Source organism: Primulina tabacum, chromosome 10 (genome assembly GCF_025594145.1).
Source record: "Primulina tabacum isolate GXHZ01 chromosome 10, ASM2559414v2, whole genome shotgun sequence".
Classification (NCBI taxonomy): Eukaryota; Viridiplantae; Streptophyta; class Magnoliopsida; order Lamiales; family Gesneriaceae; genus Primulina; species Primulina tabacum.
This window is the reverse complement of record NC_134559.1, coordinates 39793841-39815541: the sequence shown is the minus strand read 5'-3', so window position 1 is coordinate 39815541 and position 21701 is coordinate 39793841. Positions and strand designations below refer to the sequence as shown.

At 43.7% G+C, this 21701-nt stretch overlaps 17 non-coding genes and 9 pseudogenes across 17 annotated transcripts; all 26 read right to left on the bottom strand.

The window, feature by feature from the left end:
* Window positions 1-626: 626 nt before the first annotated feature.
* LOC142507601 (5S ribosomal RNA) lies at window positions 627-745 on the bottom strand. Its single transcript, XR_012805854.1, has one exon. It is a non-coding gene; the product is annotated as a 5S ribosomal RNA (ribosomal RNA).
* A 681-nt stretch (window positions 746-1426) lies between these two features.
* Window positions 1427-1545, bottom strand: LOC142507273 (5S ribosomal RNA). Its single transcript, XR_012805533.1, has one exon. It is a non-coding gene; the product is annotated as a 5S ribosomal RNA (ribosomal RNA).
* A 681-nt stretch (window positions 1546-2226) lies between these two features.
* LOC142508045 (5S ribosomal RNA) lies at window positions 2227-2345 on the bottom strand. The gene has a single exon (XR_012806278.1). It is a non-coding gene; the product is annotated as a 5S ribosomal RNA (ribosomal RNA).
* Window positions 2346-3027: 682 nt separating this feature from the next.
* On the bottom strand, window positions 3028-3146 carry LOC142507680 (5S ribosomal RNA). Its single transcript, XR_012805931.1, has one exon. It is a non-coding gene; the product is annotated as a 5S ribosomal RNA (ribosomal RNA).
* Window positions 3147-3828: 682 nt separating this feature from the next.
* Window positions 3829-3947, bottom strand: LOC142506487 (5S ribosomal RNA). Its single transcript, XR_012804778.1, has one exon. It is a non-coding gene; the product is annotated as a 5S ribosomal RNA (ribosomal RNA).
* A 681-nt stretch (window positions 3948-4628) lies between these two features.
* Window positions 4629-4747, bottom strand: LOC142508380 (5S ribosomal RNA). Its single transcript, XR_012806594.1, has one exon. It is a non-coding gene; the product is annotated as a 5S ribosomal RNA (ribosomal RNA).
* Window positions 4748-5430: 683 nt separating this feature from the next.
* LOC142507301 (5S ribosomal RNA) lies at window positions 5431-5549 on the bottom strand. The gene has a single exon (XR_012805561.1). It is a non-coding gene; the product is annotated as a 5S ribosomal RNA (ribosomal RNA).
* Window positions 5550-6232: 683 nt separating this feature from the next.
* On the bottom strand, window positions 6233-6351 carry LOC142516426 (5S ribosomal RNA). The gene has a single exon (XR_012812221.1). It is a non-coding gene; the product is annotated as a 5S ribosomal RNA (ribosomal RNA).
* A 653-nt stretch (window positions 6352-7004) lies between these two features.
* Window positions 7005-7123, bottom strand: LOC142510830 (5S ribosomal RNA; annotated as a pseudogene).
* A 730-nt stretch (window positions 7124-7853) lies between these two features.
* On the bottom strand, window positions 7854-7972 carry LOC142514188 (5S ribosomal RNA). Its single transcript, XR_012810095.1, has one exon. It is a non-coding gene; the product is annotated as a 5S ribosomal RNA (ribosomal RNA).
* Window positions 7973-8658: 686 nt separating this feature from the next.
* Window positions 8659-8777, bottom strand: LOC142515064 (5S ribosomal RNA). The gene has a single exon (XR_012810927.1). It is a non-coding gene; the product is annotated as a 5S ribosomal RNA (ribosomal RNA).
* Window positions 8778-9436: 659 nt separating this feature from the next.
* Window positions 9437-9555, bottom strand: LOC142515333 (5S ribosomal RNA). Its single transcript, XR_012811185.1, has one exon. It is a non-coding gene; the product is annotated as a 5S ribosomal RNA (ribosomal RNA).
* Window positions 9556-10071: 516 nt separating this feature from the next.
* On the bottom strand, window positions 10072-10190 carry LOC142512136 (5S ribosomal RNA; annotated as a pseudogene).
* Window positions 10191-10875: 685 nt separating this feature from the next.
* LOC142511165 (5S ribosomal RNA) lies at window positions 10876-10994 on the bottom strand (annotated as a pseudogene).
* Window positions 10995-11686: 692 nt separating this feature from the next.
* LOC142512017 (5S ribosomal RNA) lies at window positions 11687-11805 on the bottom strand (annotated as a pseudogene).
* A 681-nt stretch (window positions 11806-12486) lies between these two features.
* Window positions 12487-12605, bottom strand: LOC142511682 (5S ribosomal RNA; annotated as a pseudogene).
* Window positions 12606-13353: 748 nt separating this feature from the next.
* Window positions 13354-13472, bottom strand: LOC142508110 (5S ribosomal RNA). Its single transcript, XR_012806340.1, has one exon. It is a non-coding gene; the product is annotated as a 5S ribosomal RNA (ribosomal RNA).
* A 684-nt stretch (window positions 13473-14156) lies between these two features.
* On the bottom strand, window positions 14157-14275 carry LOC142512016 (5S ribosomal RNA; annotated as a pseudogene).
* A 681-nt stretch (window positions 14276-14956) lies between these two features.
* On the bottom strand, window positions 14957-15075 carry LOC142511680 (5S ribosomal RNA; annotated as a pseudogene).
* A 748-nt stretch (window positions 15076-15823) lies between these two features.
* LOC142508098 (5S ribosomal RNA) lies at window positions 15824-15942 on the bottom strand. The gene has a single exon (XR_012806329.1). It is a non-coding gene; the product is annotated as a 5S ribosomal RNA (ribosomal RNA).
* Window positions 15943-16625: 683 nt separating this feature from the next.
* LOC142515517 (5S ribosomal RNA) lies at window positions 16626-16744 on the bottom strand. Its single transcript, XR_012811360.1, has one exon. It is a non-coding gene; the product is annotated as a 5S ribosomal RNA (ribosomal RNA).
* A 684-nt stretch (window positions 16745-17428) lies between these two features.
* Window positions 17429-17546, bottom strand: LOC142510936 (5S ribosomal RNA; annotated as a pseudogene).
* Window positions 17547-18221: 675 nt separating this feature from the next.
* LOC142513098 (5S ribosomal RNA) lies at window positions 18222-18340 on the bottom strand. Its single transcript, XR_012809062.1, has one exon. It is a non-coding gene; the product is annotated as a 5S ribosomal RNA (ribosomal RNA).
* A 670-nt stretch (window positions 18341-19010) lies between these two features.
* Window positions 19011-19129, bottom strand: LOC142511249 (5S ribosomal RNA; annotated as a pseudogene).
* Window positions 19130-20603: 1474 nt separating this feature from the next.
* On the bottom strand, window positions 20604-20723 carry LOC142507402 (5S ribosomal RNA). The gene has a single exon (XR_012805661.1). It is a non-coding gene; the product is annotated as a 5S ribosomal RNA (ribosomal RNA).
* A 672-nt stretch (window positions 20724-21395) lies between these two features.
* Window positions 21396-21514, bottom strand: LOC142506942 (5S ribosomal RNA). The gene has a single exon (XR_012805213.1). It is a non-coding gene; the product is annotated as a 5S ribosomal RNA (ribosomal RNA).
* Between the last annotated feature and the right edge of the window lie 187 nt (window positions 21515-21701).

Below are 21701 nucleotides of genomic sequence, written 5' to 3'. Positions count from 1 at the left end.
AATGAGTTAATCGACTCTGAAGTAATCTGCGTCATACCCTTCCGCACAAAACCGGCTCACGATGGCAGAGCTAGGATGGGTGTCCTCCATGGGAAGTCCTCGTGTCACGACCATTTACGTAAATTATGGCTAAAACAGTCGAAATAATTGCTTTTAATGAGTTAACCAACTCTGGAGTAATCTGCGTCATACCCTTCGGCACAGAACCGGCTCACGAAAACAAAAATCGCTAAATGTTCCCAGAAAATAGAAAAAAAAAATAAGAAGAAGAAAATAGCAAATGTAAAGCTATTATTATGCCTGGGATACGATAAAATCGAACCTGAATCGAATTTCGAACTTCCTATGCGGATTTCTCGAGGAAACGGAAGCTTAACAAAGCGGAAAATCGCAAATTAGAGTGTTTTAGAGAAGGAATTCATCTAAAATCTCGTCAGCTTATTACGGAGTAATGAGTCTCGTTCGTTTGCCAGTTTACAATCAAATTAGGCTACAGTTTTGTCCAAATCGTGAAGTGTCCGAGCTCCGTTGATTTCGCATGTCTTATCTGATCCCGATCGAGATTCAGATGATTTGAGCCGAAAATCGCTTGTCAACAATTAATCAAAAATAGAAAAGCACGAAAAGTGGTGCAACACGAGGACTTCCCAGGGGGTCACCCATCCTAGTACTGCTCTCGCCCAAGAAAGCTTAACTTCGGAGTTCTGATGGGATCCGGTGCATTAGTGTTGGTAAGATCGCACCCGACATTGAGTGGGATGTTTATTCTTATATCCCTCAAATACGTGTGGAGCGAATGGCGATGGACAACCCGCGGCACTGCTCTCGCCCAATCAGAACCATGAAGTTAAGCGTTCTGGCGCGATGGCAGAGCTAGGATGGGTGACCTCCCTGGGAAGTCCTCGTGTCGTGACCATTTACGTAAATTATGGCTAAAACAGCCGAAATAATTGTTTTTAATGAGTTAACCGTCTCCGGAGTAATCTGCGTCATACCCTTCCGCACAGAACCGGCTCACGACAACAAAAATCGCTAAAAGTTCCCAGAAAATAGAAAAAAATAAGAATAAGAAAATAGCGAATGTAAAGCTATTATTATCCATGGGATACGATAAAATGGAACCGAAATCGAATTTCGGACTTCCTATGAGGATTTTTTTGAGGAAACGGAAGCTTAACAGAAGCGGAAAATCGCAAATTAGAGGGTCCTAGAGAAAGAATTCCGCTAAAATCTTGCCAGCTCATTGCGGAGTAATGAGTCTCGTTCGTTTGCCCGTTTACAATCAAATTAGGCTACAATTTTGTCCAAATCCTGCAGTGCCCGAGCTACGTTGATTTCACATCTTATCCGGTCTTGATCGAGATTCAGATGATTTGAGCCGAAAATCGTCTGTCAACTAGTAATCAAAAATAGAAAACACGAAAAGGGGTGGCAACACGAGGACTTCCCAGGGGGTCACCCAACCTAGTACTGGTCTCGCCCAAGCACGCTTAACTTTGGAGTTCTGATGGGATCCGGTGCATTAGTGCTGGCATAATCGCACCTGACATTGAGTGGGATGTTAATTCTTAAATACCTTGAGTACGTGTGGCGCGGCGGAGATGGACAACACGCGGCACTTCTCTCGCCCAATCAGAACCATGAAGTTTAGCATTCTGGTGCGATGGCAGAGCTAGGATGGGTGACCTCCCTAGGAAGTCCGCGTGTCGCGACCGTTTACGTAAATTATAGCTAAAACAGTCGAAATAATTGTTTTTAATGAGTTAACCGTCTCCGGGGTAATCTGCGTCATACCCTTCCGCACAGAATCTGCTCAAGACAACAAAAATAGCTAAATATTCCCAGGAAATAGAAAAAAAAAAGAAGACGAAAATAGCGAATGTAAAGCTATTATTATGCCTGGGATACGATAAAATCGAACCTGAATAGAATTTCGAACTTCCTATGCGGATTTCTCGAGGAAACGGAAGCTTAACAGAAGCGGAAAATCGCAAATTAGAGTGTTTTAGAGAAGGAATTCGGTTAAAATCTCGTCAGCATATTGCAGAGTAATGAGTCTCGTTCGTTTGCCAGTTTACAATCAAATTAGGCTACAATTTTGTCCAAATCCGGCAGTGCCCGAGCTACGTTGATTTCACATATCTTATCTGGTACCGATCGAGATTCAGTTGATTTGAGCAGAAAATCGTCTGTCAACAAGTAATAAAAAATTGAAAAACACGAAAAGGTGTGCAACACGAGGACTTCCCAGGGGGTCACCCATCCTAGTACTGCTCCCGCCCAACCACGCTTAACTTCAGATGTCTGATGGGATCCGGTGCATTAGTGTTGGTTTGATCGCACCCGACATTGAGTGGGATGTTCATTCTTATATCCCTCGAATACATGTGGAGCGGGCGGCGATGGACAACTCGCGGCACTGCTCTCGCCCAATCATAACCATGAAGTTAAGCGTTCTGGCACGATGGCAGAGCTAGGATGCGTGACCTCCCTGAGAAGTCCTCGTGTCGCGACCGTTTGCTTAAATTATGGCTAAAAAAGTCGAAATAATTGTTTTAAATGAGTTAACTGTCTCCGGAGTAATCTGCGTTATACCCTTCCGCACAGAACCAGCTCACGACAACAAAAATCGCTAAATGTTCTAAGAAAATAGAAAAAAATAAGAATAAGAAAATAGCGAATGTAAAGCTATTATTATCCCTGGGATACGATAAAATGGAACCGAAATCGAATTTCGGACTTCCAAAGCGGATTTCTCGAGGAAACGGAAGCTTAACAGAAGCGGAAAATCGCAAATTAGATGGTCTTAGAGAAGGAATTTGGCTAAAATCTCGTCAGCTCATTGCGGAGTAATGAGTCTCGTTCGTTTGCCCGTTTACAATCAAATAAGGCTACAATTTAGTCCAAATCCGGCAGTGCTCGAGCTACGTTGATTTCACATGTCTTATCTGGTCCCGATCGAGATTCAGTTGATTTGAGCCGAAAATCTTCTGTCAACAAGTAATAAAAAATTGAAAAACACGAAAAGGGGTGCAACACGAGGACTTCCTAGGGGGTCACCCATCCTAGTACTGCTCTCGCCCAACCACGCTTAACTTCAGATGTCTGATGGGATCCGGTGCATTAGTGTTGGTTTGATCGCACCCGACATTGAGTGGGATGTTCATTCTTATATCCCTCGAGTACATGTGGAGCGGGCGGCGATGGACAACTCGCGGCACTGCTCTCGCCCAATCATAACCATGAAGTTAAGCGTTCTGGCACGATGGCAGAGCTAGGATGCGTGACCTCCCTGAGAAGTCCTCGTGTCGCGACAGTTTGCGTAAATTATGGCTAAAACAGTCGAAATAATTGTTTTAAATGAGTTAACCGTCTCCGGAGTAATCCGCGTTATACCCTTCCGCACAGAACCAGCTCACGACAACAAAAATCGCTAAATGTTCTAAGAAAATAGAAAAAAATAAGAATAAGAAAATAGCGAATGTAAAGCTATTATTATCCCTGTGATACGATAAAATGGAACCGAAATCGAATTTCGGACTTCCAAAGCGGATTTCTCGAGGAAACAGAAGCTCAACAGAAGCGGAAAATCGCAAATTAGATGGTCTTAGAGAAGGAATTTGGCTAAAATCTTGTCAGCTCATTACGGAGTAATGAGTCTCGTTCGTTTGCCCGTTTACAATCAAATAAGGCTACAATTTAGTCCAAATCCGGCAGTGCCCGAGCTACGTTGATTTCACATGTCTTATCTGGTCCCGATCGAGATTCAGTTGATTTGAGCTGAAAATCTTCTGTCAACAAGTAATAAAAAATTGAAAAACACGAAAAGGGGTGCAACACGAGGACTTCCCAGGGGGTCACCCATCCTAGTACTGCTCTCGCCCAACCACGCTTAACTTCAGATGTCTGATGGGATCCGGTGCATTAGTGTTGGTTTGATCGCACCCGACATTGAGTGGGATGTTCATTCTTATATCCCTCGAGTACATGTGGAGCGGGCGGCGATGGACAACTCGCGGCACTGCTCTCGCCCAATCATAACCATGAAGTTAAGCGTTCTGGCACGATTGCAGAGCTAGGATGCGTGACCTCCCTTAGAAGCCCTCGTGTCGCGACCGTTTACGTAAATTATGGCTAAAACAGTCGAAATAATTGTTTTTAATGAGTTAACCGTCTCCGAGTAATCTGCGTTATACCCTTCCGCACAGAACCAGCTCACGACAACAAAAATCGCTAAATGTTCTAAGAAAATAGAAAAAAATAAGAATAAGAAAAAAGCGAATGTAAAGCTATTATTATCCCTGGGATACGATAAAATGGAACCGAAATCGAATTTCGGACTTCCAAAGCGGATTTCTCGAGGAAACGGAAGCTTAGCAGAAGCGGAAAATCGCAAATTAGATGGTCTTAGAGAAGGAATTTGGCTAAAATCTCGTCAGCTCATTGCGGAGTAATGAGTCTCGTTCGTTTGCCCGTTTACAATCAAATAAGGCTACAATTTAGTCCAAATCCGGCAGTGCCCGAGCTACGTTGATTTCACATGTCTTATCTGGTCCCGATCGAGATTCAGTTGATTTGAGCCGAAAATCTTCTGTCAACAAGTAATAAAAAATTGAAAAACACGAAAAGGGGTGCAACACGAGGACTTTCCAGGGGGTCACCCATCCTAGTACTGCTCTCGCCCAACCACGCTTAACTTCAGATGTCTGATGGGATCCGGTGCATTAGTGTTGGTTTGATCGCACCCGACATTGAGTGGGATGTTCATTCTTATATCCCTCGAGTACATGTGGAGCGGGCGGCGATGGACAACTCGCGGCACTGCTCTCGCCCAATCGTAACCATGAAGTTAAGCGTTCTGGCACGATGGCAGAGCTAAGATGGGTGACCTCCCTGGGAAGTCCTCGTGTCGCGACCGTTTACGTAAATTATGGCTAAAACAGTCGAAATAATTGTTTTTAATGAGTTAACCGTCTCCGGAGTAATCTGCGTCATACCCTTCCGCACGGAACCGGCTCACGACAACAAAAATTGCTAAATGTTCTAAGAAAATAGAAAAAAATAAGAATAAGAAAATAGCGAATGTAAAGCTATTATTATGCCTGGGATACGATAAAATGGAACCGAAATCGAATTTCGGACTTCCAAAGCTGATTTCTCGAGGAAACAGAAGCTTAACAGAAGCGGAAAATCGCAAATTAGAGGGTCTTAAAGAAGGGATTCGGCTAAAATCTTGCCAGCTCATTGCGGAGTAATGAGTCTCGTTTGTTTGCCTTTTTACAATCAAATTAGGCTAAAATTTTGTCCAAATCCGGCAGTGCCCGAGCTACGTTGATTTAACATCTCTTATCCGGTCCCGATCGAGATTCAGATGATTTGATCCGAAAATCGTTTGTCAACAAGTAATCAAAAATAGAAAAACACAAAAAGGAGTGGCAACACAAGGACTTCCCAGGGGGTCACCCATCCTAGTACTGGTCTCGCCCAAGCACGCTTAACTTTGGAGTTCTGATGGGATCCGGTGAATTAATGCTGGTATGATCGCACCAGACATTGAGTGGGATGTTTATTTTTATATACCTCGAGTACGTGTGGCGCGGGCGGAGATGGACAACACGCGGCACTGCTCTCGCCCAATCAGAACCATGATGTTATGCGTTCTGGCGCGATGGCAAAGCTAGGATGGGTGACCTCCCTAGGAAGTCCTCGTGTCGCGACCGTTTACGTAAATTATAGCTAAAACAGTCGAAATAATTGTTTTTAATGATTTAACCGTCTCTGGAGTAATCTGCATCATACCCTTCCGCACAGAACCAGCTCGCGAAAATAAAAATCGCTAAATGTTCCCAGAAAATAGAAATAAAATAAGAAGAAGAAAATAGCGAATGTAAAGATGTTATTATGCTTGGGATACGATAAAATTAAGCCAGAATCGAATTTCGGACTTTCCAAGCTGATTTCTCAAGGAAACAGAAATTTAACAGAATCGAAAAATCGCAAATTAGAGGGTCTTAGAGAAGGAATTCAGCTAAAATCTCGCCAGCTCATTGCGGAGTAATGAGTCTCGTTCGTTTGCTCGTTTACAATCAAATTAGGCTACAATTTTGTCCAAATCCTGCAGTTCTCGAGCTATGTTGATTTCACATGTCTTATCTTGTCCTGATCGAGATTCAGATGTTCTTAGCCGAAAATCATCCGTCAACAATTAATCAAAAATAGAAAAACACGAAAAGGCATGCAACACGAGGACTTCCCAGGGGGTCACCCATCCTAGTACTGGTCTCGCCCAAGCACGCTTAACTTCGGATTTCTGATGGGATCCGGTGCATTAGTGCTGGTATGATCACAACAAACATTGAGTGGGATGTTTATTCTTATATCCCTGAAGTACGTGTGGCGCGGGCGGCGATGGACTACACGCGGCACTTCTCTCGCCCAATCAGAATCACCAAGTTAAGCGTTCTAGCGTGATGGCAGAGCTAGGATGGGTGACCTCCCTGGGAAGTCCTCGTGCCGCGACCGTTTACGTAAATTATAGCTTAAACAGTCGAAATAATTGTTTTTAATGAGTTAACCGTCTCTAGAGTAATCTGCGTCATACCCTTCCGCACAGAACCGGCTCACGTTTACAAAAATCGCTAAATATTCCCAGAAAATAGAAAAAATAATAAGAAGAAGAAAATAGCGAATGTAAAGCTATTATTATGCCTGGGATACGATAAAATGGAACCGGAATCGAATTTCGGACTTCCTAAGCGAATTTCTCGAGGAAACGGAAGCTTAATCAGAGCGGAAAATCGCAAATTAGAGGGTCTTAGAAAAGGAATTCGGCAAAAATCTCGCCAGCTAATTGTCGAGTAATGAGTCTCGTTCGTTTGCCCGTTTACAATCAAATTAGGCTACAATTTTGTCCAAATCCGGCAGTGCCCGAGCTTCGTTGATTCAGATGATTTGAGCCGAAAATCGTCTGTCAACAAGTAATCAAAAATAGAAAAACACGAAAATGGGTGCAACACGAGAACTTCCCAGGGGGTCACCCATCCTAGTACAGGTCTCGCCAAAACACGCTTAACTTCGGAGTTCTGACGGGATCCATTGAATTAGTGCTGGTATGATCGTACCCGACATTGAGTGGGATGTTTATTCTTATATCCCTCGAGTACGTGTGGAGCGGGCGGCTATGGACAAGACGCGGCACTGCTCTCGCACAATCGGAACCATGATGTTAAGCGTTCTGGCACGATGGCAGAGCGAGGATGGGTGACCTCCCTGGGACGTCCTCGTGTCGCAACCGTTTACGTAAATTATAGCTAAAAGAGTCGAAAAAATGGTTTTTATTGAGTTAACCATCTCCGGAGTAATCTACGTCATACCCTTCCGCACAAAACCGGCTCACGACAACAAAATCGCTAAATGTTCCCAAAAAATAGAAAAAAATAAGAAGAAGAAAATAGCGAATGTAAAGCTATTATTATGCCAGGAATACGATAAATTGTAACTGGAATCGAATTTCGGACTTCCTAAACGGATTTCTCGAGGAAACAGAAGCTTAACAGAAGCGGAAAATTGCAAATTAGAGGGTCTTAGAGAAGGAATTCGGCTAAAATATCACCAGCTCATTGCAGAGTAATGAGTAGAGAAGGAATTCGGCTAAAATCTCACCAGCTCATTGCAGAGTAATGAGTCTCGTTCGTTTGTCCGTTTACAATCAAATTAGGCTACAATTTTGTCCAAATCCGGCAGTGCCCGAGCTACTTCGATTTCACATGTCTTATCTGATCCGATCGAGATTTTGAAGATTTGAGCCAAAAATCGTCCGTTACTAATTAATCAAAAATAGAAAAACACGAAAAGGGGTGCAACACGAGGATTTCCCCGGGGGTCACCCATCCTAATACTGCCCTCGCCCAAGCACGCTTAGCTTCGGAGTTCTGATGGGATCCGATGCATTAGTGCTGGTATGATCGCACCCGACATTGAGTGGGATGTTTATTCTTATATATCCCTCGAGTACGTGTGGAGCGGATGATGATGGAAAACACGCGGCACTGCTTTCGCCCAATCAGAACCATGAAGTTAAGCTTTCTGGCGCGATGGCAGAGCTAGGATGGGTGACCTCCCTAAGAAGTCCTCGTGTCGCGACCGTTTACGTAAATTATGGCTAAAACAATCGAAAAAATTGTTTTTAATGAGTTAACCATCTCCAGAGTAATCTGCGTCATACCATTCCGCACAGAACCGGCTCACGTTTACAAAAATCGCTAAATATTCCCAGAAAATTGAAAAAAAAATAATAAGAAGAAAATAGCGAATGTAAAGCTATTATTATGCCTCGGATACGATAAAATGGAACCGGAATCGAATTTCGGACTTCCTAAGGGGATTTCTCGAGGAAACGGAAGCTTAACAGAAGCGGAAAATCGCAAATTAGTGGGTCTTAAAGAAGGAATTCGGCTAAAATCTCGCCAGCTCATTGCGGAGTAATGAGTCTCGTTCGTTTGCCCGTTTACAATCAAATTAAGATAAAATTTTGTCCAAATCCGGCAGTGCCCGAACTACGTTGATTTCACATGTCTTATCTGGTCCCGATCGAGATTCAGATGATTTGAGCCCAAAATCGTCTGTCAACAAGTAATCATAAATAGAAAAACACGAAAAGGGGTGCAACACGAGGACTTCCAAGGGGGTCACCCATCCTAGTACTGCTCTTGCCCAAGCATGCTTAACTTCGGAGTTCTGATGGGATCCGGTGCATTAGTACTGGTATGATCGCACCCGAAATTGAGTGGGATGTTTATTCTTATATCCTTCGAGAACGTGTGGAGCGGCGGAGATGGAGAACACGCGGCACTGCTCTCGCCTAATCAGAACCATGAAGTTAAGCGTTCTGGCGCGATGGCAGAGCTAGGATGGGTGACCTCCCTGGGAAGTCCTCGTGTCGCGACCGTTTACTTAAATTATGGATAAAACAATCGAAATAATTGTTTTTAATGAGTTAACCGTCTCCGGAGTAATCTGCGTCATACCCTTCCGCACAGAACCGGCTCAAGACAACAAAAATCGCTAAATGTTCCCAGTAAATAGAAAAAATTTAAGTAGAAAAAAATTGCGAATGTAAAGCTATTATTATGCCTGGGATACGATAAAATGGAACCGGAATCGAATTTAGAACTTCCTATCAAGGAAACAGAAGCGGAAAATCGCAAATTAGAGGGTCTTAGAGAAGGAATTCGTCTAATACTCGCCACCTCGTTGCGGAGTATTGAGTCTCGTTCGTTTGCCCGTTTACAATCAAATTAGGCTACAATTTTTCCAAATCCGGCAGTGCCCGAGCGACGTTGATTTCACATGTCTTATCTGGTCCCAATCGAGATTCAGATGATTTGAGCCGAAAATCGTCTGTCAACAAGTAATCAAAAATAGAAAAACACGAAAAGAGGTGCAACACGAGGACTTCCCAGGGGGTCACCCTTCCTGGTACTGGTCTCACCCAAGCACGCTTAACTTCGGAGTTCCGATGGGATCCGGTGCATTAGTGCTGGTATGATCGCACCCGACATTGAGTGGTATGTTTATTCTTATATCCCTCAAGTACGTGTGGAGCGGGCGGCGATGGACAACACGCGGCACCGCTCTCGTCAAATCGGAACCATGAATTTAAGCGTTATGGCGCGATGCCAAAGCTAGGATGGTTGACCTCTCTGGGATGTCCTCCTGTCGCGACCGTTTACGTAAATTATAGCTAAAACAGTCGAAATAATTGTTTTTAATGAGTTAACCGTCTCCGGAGTAATCTGCGTCAAGAGAAACAGAAGCTTAATAGTAGCGAAAAATCGCAAATTAGATGGTCTTAGAGAAGGAATTCGGCTAAAATCTCGCCATCTCATTGCTGAGTAATGAGTGTCGTTCATTTGGCCGTTTACAATCAAATTAGCCTACAATTTTATCCAAATCCGGCAGTGCCCGAGATACGTTTATTTCACATGTCTTATCTGGTCCCGATCGAGATTCAGATGATTTGAGCCGAAAATCGTCTGTCAACAAATAATCAAAAATAGAAAAACACGAAAAGGGGTGCTACACGAGGACTTCCCATGGGGTCACCCATCCTAGTACTGGTCTCAACCAATGACGCTTAACATCAGAGTTCTGATGGGATCCGGTGCATTAGTGCTGGTATGATCGCTCCTTACATTGAGTGGGATGTTTATTCTTATATCCCCCGAGTACGTGTGGCGCTAGCGGCAATGGACAACACGCGGCACTGCTCTCGCACAATCAGAACCATGAAATTACGCGTTCTGTCGCAATGGCAGAGCTAGTATGGGTGACCTCCCTCGGAAGTCCTCCTGTCGCGATCTTTTACGTAAATTATAGCTAAAACAGTAGAAATAATTGTTTTTAATGAGTTAACCGTCTCAAGAGTAATCTGCGTCATACCCTTCCGCACAGAACCGGCTCACGACAACAAAAATCGCTAAATGTTCCCATAAAATAGAAAAAATAAATAAGAAGAAGAAAATAGTGAATGTAAAGCTATTATTATGCCTCGGATACGATAAAATGGAACCGGAATCTAATTTCGGGCTTCCTAAGCGGATTTCTCGAGAAAACAGAAGCTTAACAGAAGAGGAAAATCGCAAATTAGAGGATCTTAGAGAAGGAATTCGGCTAAAATCTCGCCAGCTATTTGCGGAATAATGAGTCTCGTTCGTTTGCCCGTTTACAATCAAATTAGGCTACAATTTTGTCCGAATCCGGCAGTGCCCGAGCTACGTTGATTTCACATGTCTTATCTGGTCCCGATCGTTATTCAGATGATTTGAGCCGAAAATCGTCTGTCAACAAGTAATCAAAAATAGAAAAACACGAAAAAGGGTGCAACACGAGGACTTTTCACGGGGTCACCTATCCTAGTACTGTTCTCGCCCAAGCACGATTATCTTCGGAGTTCTGATGGGATTCGGTGCATTTGTGCTGGTATGATCGTACCCGACATTGAGTGGGATGTTTATTCTTATATCCCTAGAGTACGTGGTGCGCGAGCGGCGATGGACAACACGCGGCACTGCTCTCGCCCAATCAGAACCATTAATTTAAGCATTCTGGTGCGATGGCAGAGCTAGGATGGGTGACCTCCCTGAAAAGTCCTCGTGTCGTGACATTTTACGTAAATTATATCTAAAACAGTCGAAATAATTGTTTTTAATTGTTTTTAATGAGTTAACTATCTCCAGAGTAATCTGCGTCATACCCTACCGCATAGAACCGTCTCATGACAACAAAAATCGCTAAATGTTCCCAGAAAATAGAAAAAAAATAATAAGAAGAAAATAGCGAATGTAAGTCTATTATTTTGCTTTGGATACGATAAAATATAACCGGAATCGAATTTCGGACATCCTAAACGGATTTCTCGAGGAAACTGAAACTTAACAAAAGCGGAAAATCGCAAATTAGAGGGTCTTAGAGAAGGAATTCGGCTAAAATCTTGCCAGCTCATTGCGGAGTAAGAGACTCGTTCGTTTGCCCGTTTACAATCAAATTACCCTACAATTTTGTCCAAATCCGGCAGTGCCTAAGCTATGTTGATTTCACATGTCTTATCTGGTCCCAATCGATATTCAGATGATTTGAGCCAAAAATCGTCTGTCAACAAGTAATCTAAAATAGAAAAACACGAAAATCGGTGCAACCCGAGGAATTTCCAGGGTGTCGCCCATCCTAGTACTGGTCTCGTCCAAGCACGCTTAACTTCGGAGTTCTGATGGGATCCGATGCATTAGTGCTGGCATGATCGCTCCCGAAATTGAGTGGGGTGTTTATTTTTATATCCCTCGAGTACGTGTGGAGCGGGCGGCGATGGACAACACGCGGCACTGCTCTTACCCAATCAGAACCATGAAGTTAAGCATTCTGGCGCGATGACAGAGCTAGGATGGGTGACCTCCCCTGGAAGTCCTCGTGTCGCGAACGTTTACGTAAATTATGGCTATAACAGTCGAAATAATTGTTTTTAATGAGTTAACCATCTCCGGAGTGATCTGCGTCATACCCTTCCGCACAGAACCGGCTCACGACAACAAAAATCGCTAAATGTTCCCAGAAATAGAAAAAAAATAAAAAGAAGAAAATAGCGAATGTAAAGCTATTATTATGCCTCGAATACGATAAAATGGAACCGGAATCGAATTTCGGACTTCCTAAGCTGATTTCTCGAGGAAACGGAAGTTTAACAGAAGCGGAAAATCGCAAATTAGAGGGTCTTAGGGAAGGAATTCGGCTAAAATCTCGCCAGCTCATTGCGGAGTAAGAGTCTTGTTCGTTTGCCCGTTTACAATCAAATTAGCCTAAAATTTTGTCCAAATCCGGCAGTACCCGAGCTACGTTGATTTCACATGTCTTATCTGGTCCCGATCGAGATTCAGATGATTTGAGCCAAAAATCTTTTGTCAACAAGTAATCAAAAATAGAAAAACACGGAAAGAGGTGCAACACGAGGACTTCCCAGGGTGTCGCCCATCCTAGTACTGGTCTCGCCAAAGCACGCTTAACTTTGGAGTTCTGATGGGATCCGGTGCAATACTGCTGGTATGTTCGCATCCGACATTGTGTGAGATGTTTATTCTTATATCCCTCGAGTACGTGTGGCGCGGGCGGCGATGGACAACACGCGGCACTGCTTTCGCCCAATCAGAACCATGAAGTTAAGCGTTCTGGCGCGATGGCAGAGCTAGGATGGGTGACCTCCCTGGGAAGTCCTCGTGTCATGAATTTAAGCGTTCTGACGCGATGACAGAGCTAGGATGGGTGACCTCCCTTGGAAGTCCTTGTGTCGCGACCGTTTACATAATTATAGCTAAAACAGTTGAAATAATTATTTTTAATGACTTAAACGCCTCCGGAGTCATCTGCGTCATGCCCTTATGCACCGAACCGGCTCACGACAACAAAATCGCTAAATGTTCACAGAAAATAGAAAAAAATAAGAAGAAGAAAATAACGAATGTAAAGCTATTATTATGCCCGGGATACGATAAAATGGAACCGGAATCGAATTTCGGACTTCCTTAACGGATTTCTCGAGGAAACAGAAGCTTAACAGAAGCGGAAAATCGCAAATTAGAGTGTCTTAGTGAAAGAATTCGGCTAAAATCTCGCCAGCTCATTGTGGAGTAATGAGTCTCGTTCGTTTGCCCGTTTACAATCCAATTAGCCTACAATTTTGTCCAAATCCTGCAGTGTCCGAGCTACGTTGTTGTCACATGTCTTAACTGGTCCTAATCGAGATTCAGATGATTTGAGACGAAAATAGTCTGTCAACTAGTAATCAAAAATAGAAAAACACGAAAAGGGGTGCAACACGAGGACTTCCAAGGGGGTCACCCATCCTAGTACTGCTCTCGCCCAAGCACGCTTAACTTCGGAGTTCTGATGGGATCCGGTGCATTAGTGCTGGTATGATCGCACCCGACATTGAGTGGGATGTTTATTCTTACATCCCTCGAGTACGTGTGGAGCGGGCGGCGATGGAAAACACGCGGCACTGCTCTCGCCCAATCAGAACCATGAAGTTAAGCGTTTTGGCGCGATGAAAGAGCTATGATGGGTTACCTCCCTTGGAAGTCCTTGTGTCGCGACCGTTTACATAAATTAAAGCTAAAACAGTCGAAATAATTGTTTTTAATGAGTTAACCGTCTCCGGAGTAATCTACGTCATACCCTTCCGCACAGAACCGACTCACGACAACAAAAATAGCTAAATTTTCCAAGAACATAGAAAAGAAAATAAGAAGAATAAAATAGCAAATGTAAAGCTATTATTATGCCTGGGATACGATAAATTGGAAACGGAATCGAATTTCGGACTTCCTAAACGGATTTCTCGAGGAAACAGAAGTTTAACCGAAGCGAAAAATCGCAAATTAGAGGGTCTTAAAGAAATAATTCGGCTAAAATCTCGCCAGCCCATTACGGAGTACTGAGTCTCGTTCGTTTGCCCGTTTACAATCAAATTACCCTACAATTTTGTCCAAATCCGGCAGTGCCTAAGCTATGTTGATTTCACATGTCTTATCTGGTCCCAATCGATATTCAGATGATTTGAGCCAAAAATCGTCTGTCAACAAGTAATCTAAAATAGAAAAACACGAAAATCGGTGCAACCCGAGGAATTTCCAGGGTGTCGCCCATCCTAGTACTGGTCTCGTCCAAGCACGCTTAACTTCGGAGTTCTGATGGGATCCGATGCATTAGTGCTGGCATGATCGCTCCCGAAATTGAGTGGGGTGTTTATTTTTATATCCCTCGAGTACGTGTGGAGCGGGCGGCGATGGACAACACGCGGCACTGCTCTTACCCAATCAGAACCATGAAGTTAAGCATTCTGGCGCGATGACAGAGCTAGGATGGGTGACCTCCCCTGGAAGTCCTCGTGTCGCGAACGTTTACGTAAATTATGGCTATAACAGTCGAAATAATTGTTTTTAATGAGTTAACCATCTCCGGAGTGATCTGCGTCATACCCTTCCGCACAGAACCGGCTCACGACAACAAAAATCGCTAAATGTTCCCAGAAATAGAAAAAAAATAAAAAGAAGAAAATAGCGAATGTAAAGCTATTATTATGCCTCGAATACGATAAAATGGAACCGGAATCGAATTTCGGACTTCCTAAGCTGATTTCTCGAGGAAACGGAAGTTTAACAGAAGCGGAAAATCGCAAATTAGAGGGTCTTAGGGAAGGAATTCGGCTAAAATCTCGCCAGCTCATTGCGGAGTAAGAGTCTTGTTCGTTTGCCCGTTTACAATCAAATTAGCCTAAAATTTTGTCCAAATCCGGCAGTACCCGAGCTACGTTGATTTCACATGTCTTATCTGGTCCCGATCGAGATTCAGATGATTTGAGCCAAAAATCTTTTGTCAACAAGTAATCAAAAATAGAAAAACACGGAAAGAGGTGCAACACGAGGACTTCCCAGGGTGTCGCCCATCCTAGTACTGGTCTCGCCAAAGCACGCTTAACTTTGGAGTTCTGATGGGATCCGGTGCAATACTGCTGGTATGTTCGCATCCGACATTGTGTGAGATGTTTATTCTTATATCCCTCGAGTACGTGTGGCGCGGGCGGCGATGGACAACACGCGGCACTGCTTTCGCCCAATCAGAACCATGAAGTTAAGCGTTCTGGCGCGATGGCAGAGCTAGGATGGGTGACCTCCCTGGGAAGTCCTCGTGTCATGAATTTAAGCGTTCTGACGCGATGACAGAGCTAGGATGGGTGACCTCCCTTGGAAGTCCTTGTGTCGCGACCGTTTACATAATTATAGCTAAAACAGTTGAAATAATTATTTTTAATGACTTAAACGCCTCCGGAGTCATCTGCGTCATGCCCTTATGCACCGAACCGGCTCACGACAACAAAATCGCTAAATGTTCACAGAAAATAGAAAAAAATAAGAAGAAGAAAATAACGAATGTAAAGCTATTATTATGCCCGGGATACGATAAAATGGAACCGGAATCGAATTTCGGACTTCCTTAACGGATTTCTCGAGGAAACAGAAGCTTAACAGAAGCGGAAAATCGCAAATTAGAGTGTCTTAGTGAAAGAATTCGGCTAAAATCTCGCCAGCTCATTGTGGAGTAATGAGTCTCGTTCGTTTGCCCGTTTACAATCCAATTAGCCTACAATTTTGTCCAAATCCTGCAGTGTCCGAGCTACGTTGTTGTCACATGTCTTAACTGGTCCTAATCGAGATTCAGATGATTTGAGACAAAAATAGTCTGTCAACTAGTAATCAAAAATAGAAAAACACGAAAAGGGGTGCAACACGAGGACTTCCAAGGGGGTCACCCATCCTAGTACTGCTCTCGCCCAAGCACGCTTAACTTCGGAGTTCTGATGGGATCCGGTGCATTAGTGCTGGTATGATCGCACCCGACATTGAGTGGGATGTTTATTCTTACATCCCTCGAGTACGTGTGGAGCGGGCAGCGATGGAAAACACGCGGCACTGCTCTCGCCCAATCAGAACCATGAAGTTAAGCGTTTTGGCGCGATGAAAGAGCTATGATGGGTTACCTCCCTTGGAAGTCCTTGTGTCGCGACCGTTTACATAAATTAAAGCTAAAACAGTCGAAATAATTGTTTTTAATGAGTTAACCGTCTCCGGAGTAATCTACGTCATACCCTTCCGCACAGAACCGACTCACGACAACAAAAATAGCTAAATTTTCCAAGAACATAGAAAAGAAAATAAGAAGAATAAAATAGCAAATGTAAAGCTATTATTATGCCTGGGATACGATAAATTGGAAACGGAATCGAATTTCGGACTTCCTAAACGGATTTCTCGAGGAAACAGAAGTTTAACCGAAGCGAAAAATCGCAAATTAGAGGGTCTTAAAGAAATAATTCGGCTAAAATCTCGCCAGCCCATTACGGAGTACTGAGTCTCGTTCGTTTGCCCGTTATAATCAAATTAGCCTACAATTTTGTCCAAATCCGGTAGTGCCCGAGCTACGTTGATTTCACATGTCTTATCTGGTCCCGATCGAGATTCAGATAATTTGAGCCGAAAATTGTCTGTAAACAAGTAATCAAAAATAGAAAAACACAACAAGGGGAGCAACACGAGGACTTACCAGGGGGTCACCCATCTTAGTATTGGTCTCGCCCAAGCACGCTTAACTTCGGAGTTCTGATGGGATCCGGTGCATTAGTGCTGGTATGATCGCTCCCGACATATAGTGGGATGTTTATTATAACTTCCCTCGAGTACGTGTGGCGCGGGCGGCGATGGACAACACGCGGCACTACTCTCGCCCAATCAGAACCATGAAATTAAGCGTTCTGGCGCGATGGCAGAGCTAGGATGGGTGACCTCCATGGGAAGTCCTCGTGTCACGACCGTTTACGTAAATTATGAATAAAACAGTTGAAATAATTGTTTTTAACGAGTTAACCGTCTCCGGAGTAATATGCGTCATACCCTTCCGCACAAAACCTGCTCAAGACAACAAAAATCGCTAAATGTTCCCAGAAAATAGAAAAGAAAATTATAAGAAGAAAATAGCGAATGTAAAGCTATTATTATGCCTGGGATACGATGAAATGGTACCGGAATCGAATTTCGGACTTCCTAAGCGGATTTTTCGAGGAAACGGAACCTTAACAGAAGCGGAAAATCGCAAATAAGAGGGTCTTAGAGAAGGAATTCGGCTAAAATCTCGCCAGCACATTGTGGAGTAGTGAGTCTCGTTCGTTTGCCCGTTTACAATCAAATTAGCCTACAATTTTGTCCAAATCCGGCAGTGCCCGAGCTACGTTGATTTAACATGTCTTATCTGGTCCCGATAGAGATTCAGATGATTTGAGCCGAAAATCGTCTGTCAAAAAGTAATCGAAAGTAGAAAAACACGAAAAGAGGTGCAACACGAGAACGTCCAGGGGGTCACCCATCCTAGTACTGGTCTCGCCCAAGCACGCTTAACTTCGGAGTTCTGACTGGATCCGGTGCATTAGTGCTGGCATGATAGCACTCGACATTGAGTGGGATGTTTATTCTTATATCCCTCGAGTACGTGTGGAGCGGACGGCGATGAACAACACGCGGCACTGCTCTCGCCCAATCAGAACCATGAATTTAAGCGTTCTGACGCGATGACAGAGCTAGGATGGGGGACCTCCCTTGGAAGTCCTTGTGTCGCGACCGTTTACATAATTATAGCTAAAACAGTCGAAATAATTTTTTTTAAATGATTTAACCGTCTCCGGAGTCATCTGCGACATAACCTTCTGCACCGAACCGGCTCACGACAACAAAAATCGCTAAATGTTCACAGAAAATAGAAAAAATTAAGAAGAAAAAAATAGCGAATGTAAAGCTATTATTATGCCTGGGATACGATAAAATGGAACCGGAATCGAATTTCGGACTTCCTAAACGGATTTCTTGAGGAACAGAAGCTTAACAGAAGCGGAAAAATCGCAAACTAGAATGTCTTAGAGAAAGAATTCGGTTAAAATCTCGCAAGCTCATTCCGGAGTAATGAGTCTCGTTCGTTTGCCCGTTTACAACCAAATTAGCCTACTATTTTTTCAAATCCGGCAGTGCCCAAGCTACGTTGATTTGACATGTCTTATCTGATCCGATCGTGATTCAGATGATTTGAAAATCATATGTCAACAAGTAATCAAAAATAGAAAAACACGAAAAGGGGTGCAATACGAGAACTTCCTAGGGGGTCACCCATCCTAGTACTGCTCTCGCTCAAGCACGCTTAACTTCGGAGTTCTGATGGGATCCGGTGCATTAGTGCTGGTATGATCGCACCCGACATTGAGTGGGATGTTTATTCTTATATCCCTCGAGTACGTGTGGAGCTGGCGGCGATGGACAACACGCGGCACTGCTCTCGCCCAATCAGAACCATAAATTTAAGCATTCTGGCGCAATGACAGAGCTAGGATGGGTGACCTACCTTGTAAGTCCTTGTGTCGCGACCGTTTACATAATTATAGCTAAAACAGTCGAAATAATTGTTTTTAATGAGTTAACCGTCTCCGGAGTCATCCGCGTCATACCCTTCTGCACCGAACCGGCTCACGACAACAAAATCTCTAAATGTTCACAGAAAATAGAAAAAAATAAGAAGAAGAAAATAGCGAATGTAAAGCTATTATTATACATGGGATACGATAAAATGGCACCGGAATCGAATTTCGGACTTCCTAAACGGATTTCTCGAGGAAACAGAAGCTTAACAGAAACGGAAAATCGCAAATTAGAGTGTCTTAGGGAAAGAATTCGGCTAAAATATCGTCAGCTCATTGCGGAGTAATGAGTCTCGTTCGTTTGGCCGTTTACAATCAAATTAGCCTGCAATTTTGTCCAAATCCGGCAGTGTCCGTGCTACGTCGTTTTCACATGTCTTATCTGGTCCCGATCGAGATTCAGATGATTTGAGCCGAAAATCGTCTGTCAACAAGTAATCAAAAATAGAAAGGGGTGCAACACGAGGACTTCCAAGGGGGTCACCCATCCTAGTACTGCTCTTGACCAAGCACGCTTAACTTCGGAGTTTTGATAGGATCAGGTGCATAAGTGCAGGTATGATCACACACGACATTGAGTGGGATGTTTATTTTTATATCCCTCGAGTACGTGTGGAGCGGGCGGTGATGGAAAACACGCGGCTCTACTCTCGCCTAATCAGAACCATGAAGTTAAGCGTTCTGGCGCGATGGTAGAGCGAGGATAGGTGACCTCCCTGGCAGCCCACGTGTCGCGACCGTTTACGTAAATTATGGGTAAAACAATCGAAATAATTGTTTTTAATGAGTTAACCGTCTCCGGAGTAATTTGCGTTATACTATTCTGCACAGAACCGGCTCACGACAAAAAAAATTGCTAAATGTTCCCAGAAAAGAGAAAAAAAATAAGAAGAAGAAAATAGTGAATGTAAAGCTATTATTATGCGTGAGATACAATAAAATGGAACCGAAATCGAATTTCGAACTTTCTAAGCGGATTTCTCGAGGAAACGAAAGCTTAACAGAAGCGGAAAATCGCAAATTAGAGGGTCCTAGAGAAGGAATTCGGCCTAAATCTCGCCAGCTTCTTGTTGAGTAATGAGTCTCGTTCGTTTGCCAGTTTACAATCAAATTAGGCTACAATTTTGTCCAAATCCGGCAGTGCTTGGGCTACGTTGATTGTTCACATGTCTTATCTAATCTTATCGAGATTCAGATTATTTGAGCCGAAAATCGTCTGTCAACAAGTATCAAAAATAGAAAAACACGAAAAGGGTGTAACACGAGGACTTCCCAGGGGTTCACCCATCATAGTACGGCTCTCAGCCCAAGCACGCTTAACTTAGGAGTTCTGATAGGAACCGTGCATAGGCAGGTATGATCGCACCCGATTGAGTGGTGATGTTTATTCTTATATCCCTCGAGTACGGTGGAGTGGGCGGCGATGGACAACACGCGCACTGCTCTCGCCCAATCAGAACCATGAAGTGAAGCGTCTGGCGCGATGGCAGAGCTAGGATGGGTGACCTTTCTTGGAAGTCCTCGTGCCGTGACCGTTTACGTAAATTAGGGATAAAACAGTCAAAATAATTGTTTTAATGAGTTACCGTCACCCGCAGTATATGCGTCATACCCTTCCGCACAGAACCGCTCACGACGACAAAAATCGCTAAATGTTCCCAAAAAATAGAAAAAAAAAATAAGAAGAAGAAAATAGCGAATGTAAAGCTATTATTATGCCTGGTATACGATAAAATGGAACCAGAATCGAATTTAGAACTTCCTAAGCAAATTTCCTTGAGGAAACGGAACCTTAACGAAGCGGAAAATCACAATTAGAGAGTCTTAGAGAAAGGAATTCGGCTAAAATCATCGCCAGCTCATTGCGGAGTAATGAGTCTCGTTCGTGATGACCGTTAACAATCAAATTAGGCTACAATTTTGTCAAAATCCGGCAGTGTCCGAGCTACTTGATTTCACATTTCTTATCTGTCTCGATCAAGATTCAGATGATTGAGCCGAAAATCGTCTGTCAACAAGTAATCAAAAATAGAAAAACACGAAAAGGGTGCAACACGAGAACTTCCCAGGGGGTCCACCCATCCTAGTAATGCTCTCGTCCAAGCACGCTTAACTTCGGAGTTCTGATGGGATTCGGTGCATTAGTGCTGGTATGATCGCACCCGACATTGAGTGGGATGTTTATTCTTATATCCCTCGAGTACGTGTGGAGATGGCGGCGATGGACAACACGCGGCACTGCTCTCGCCCAATCAGAACCATGAATTTAAGCGTTCTGGCGCGATGACAGAGCTAGGATGGGTGACCTCCCTTGGAAGTCCTTGTGTCGCGACCGTTTACATAATTATAGCTAAAACAGTCGAAATAATTGTTTTTAATGAGTTAACCGTCTCCGAAGTCATCTGCGTCATACCCTTCTGCACCGAACCGGCTCACGACAACAAAAATCGCTAAATGTTCACAGAAAATAGAAAAAAAATAAGAAGAAGAAAATAGCGAATGTAAAGCTATTATTATACATGGGATACGATAAAATGGAACCGGAATCGAATTTCGGACTTCCTAAACGGATTTCTCGAGGCAACCGAAGCTTAACAGAAACGGAAAATCGCAAATTAGAGTGTCTTAGGGAAAGAATTCGGCTAAAATCTCGCCAGCTCATTGCGGAGTAATGAGTCTCGTTCGTTTGCCCGTTTACAATCAAATTAGCCTGCAATTTTGTCCAAATCCGGCAGTGTCCGAGCTACGTTGTTTTCACATGTCTTATCTGGTCCCGATCGAGATTCAGATGATTTGAGCCGAAAATCGTCTGTCAACAAGTAATCAAAAATAGAAAGGGGTGCAACACGTGGACTTCCAAGGGGGTCACCCATCCTAGTACTGCTCTTGACCAAGCACGCTTAACTTCGGAGTTTTGATGGGATCCGGTGCATAAGTGCAGGTATGATCACACCCGACATTGAGTGGGATGTTTATTCTTATATCCCTCGAGTACGTGTGGAGCGGACTGATGGAAAACACGCGGCTCTACTCTTGCCTAATCAGAACCATGAAGTTAAGCGTTCTGGCGCGATGACAGAGCGAGGATGGGTGACCTCCCTGGCAGCCCACGTGTCGCGACTGTTTACGTAAATTATGGCTA